Genomic DNA, 2,347 nt, shown 5'->3' on the forward strand with positions numbered 1-2,347 from the left:
GATCTTAAAAAAAAACACATACAGTGCATTCGGAAAGCATGGGATCATGGCATCTGTGCTTTATGTTCAAATATTTTTTATTGAACACATACACAAGAGTGGTGTATAGGTATAAAAGACAAGTTTACAGTTCTTATCTAAACATAAGAGAACAGACATTAACCAAAAGACCCATAGTTCTGGGCACAAAACAAATATTACAAAACAAGACATACAAAACAAGGACAGGTAGGAAAAAAAAAAGGGTCGATGTAGCCCCCCACTTATACCCCACTTTATCCCCCCTTATTCCACCCCATTCCCCTCCCAACTGCTCGGGTGGCGGGGCCAGCACACACTGCCCAAAGGTAGATTACCGTATGACAATTGAGAGTGCGTTAAGTGCAAATTCACAGCGCCGCCTGGTCCAAGTAAGAGAGGAAAGGCTGCCAGATTTGATCAAATGTTGATAATTTATTGTTCAAAATATATCTAATTCTTTCTAAGTGTACAGTGTTTGCCAATTCGCTGAGCCATAATTTGGTAGAGGGCGCTTCCCTCTTTTTCCAAAACAACAAGATTAATTTTTTTGCCGAAATGAGACTGTAAGAGATGAGTTGTTTTTGGGAGTTGGTTAATCCGTTTAGGGAATCGGACACTCCCAGGATTATCAGAAGCGGGTCTGGGTCTATTGAAGTCTCCAGAACTTCAGAGAGGACCCCAAAAATTCCACACCAATACCCATACAAGTTAGAGCATAGGGCAAAGCAGTGGAGTAGTGTACCCTGCTCAGCCTTACATTTATCACACATAGGGGATGTACCAGGAAATATCCTATGCAGTTTGGTTTTGGAGTAGTGTAATCTGTGTAATACCTTGAATTGTATGAGACGATGTCTGGAGTTAATGGAGCAGGTGTGGATATACACCAAGCTATCTTCCCAGTCTGCCACCGAAATGTCAGTCCCTAGTTCTTCCTCCCATTTTGCCTTAATGGCATCAGTAGAGGGTGCGCTAACAGATTGAAAAGCATCATATATACGAGATATCAGTTTGTCTGAGATGGGGCATATTTTTATGCATCCGTCAAACGTGGAAGGTTTAGCATTCCCAAATGTTGGGAGGTATTTTCTAACATAGTCTCTAATCTGTAGGTATCTGAAAAAGTTACTTCTGGGAAGATTATAAGTTTCCCTCAGCGATTCAAAGGAAACAAAGGTTCCCCCTATATATAAATCCCCTATGGTACTTATCCCCAACTCTCCCCACCGCTCAAAGGTGTTATCAAGGTTAGAGGGGGCAAAGGAGGGATTCCTGGCAACAGGAAGCATGAATGATATTGGTCTAAGCTCAAAGTGGACTTTAATTTGCTTCCAGATTCAGACTGTGCTATGTATAATAGGATTGTTACGGTAAAGTGACATCTCCAGATTAACAGGTGACAAAATCACAGCACCAATAGAGAAGGGGTGGCACTCCTCTCGCTCCATACTAAGCCAGCTGGATGGTGAGTGTGCGTCATCCAGCAGAAACGTAACAGCGCGGAGGTTGGCGGCCCAGTAGTAAAATATAAAGTTTGGGAGAGACTATCCTCCTTCCATCTTGGATTTACAGAGGTGTTTTTTACCTATCCTGTGTGTTTTATAATCCCAGATGAAAGGATTGATAATAGAGTCCAGTTGTTTATGAAAGGATTTAGGTATGAATATTGGGATGTTCTGGTATAGGTAGAGCAGTTGTGGGAGGAAGACCATTTTAATGGCATTAATTCTTCTGAGCAGAGAAATTGGGAGAGTTCTCCAAAATTGTATGTTTGCCTTAAGTTTTTGCATCAGAGAGGGGAAATTCTCTTTAAATAGTAAGGAGTATTGTTTGGTAACTACAATTCCAAGGTAGGTAAATGTATCTGAAGATCGCTTAACTGGAAGATGTTCTAGCCAGGAGGTGTTTTGCAACCGAATGGGCATTAATTCAGTCTTGTTCCAATTTATTCTGTATCCCGAGAAGGTACCAAACAAATTAATCACCTCCAGAATAGCTGGAATACTATCTTGGGGTTCTGTTACATAGAGGAGAATGTCATCTGCGTATAGGGAAATCTTATTTAGAGTATCTTTAGTATTATAGCCGTGTATTGCTGCATGAGATCTGATCGCTTGAGCGAGAGGTTCAATAATTAGGGCGAAGAGCATAGGCGACAGCGCACAACCCTGCCTTGTCCCTCTGTAAAGGTTAAATCGGGGCGACAATGATTGGTTAGTGAGTATTCTCGCACAGGGGTTCCTATATAAAAGCTGGATCCACTTTATGAACCCATCTCCAATATTACATTTCTGTAAGACCTTGAATAGATAGGGCCACTCAACTT

This window comes from Salmo salar, chromosome 14, assembly GCF_965601325.2.
Source record: "Salmo salar chromosome 14, fSalSal1, whole genome shotgun sequence".
Classification (NCBI taxonomy): domain Eukaryota; kingdom Metazoa; phylum Chordata; class Actinopteri; order Salmoniformes; family Salmonidae; genus Salmo; species Salmo salar.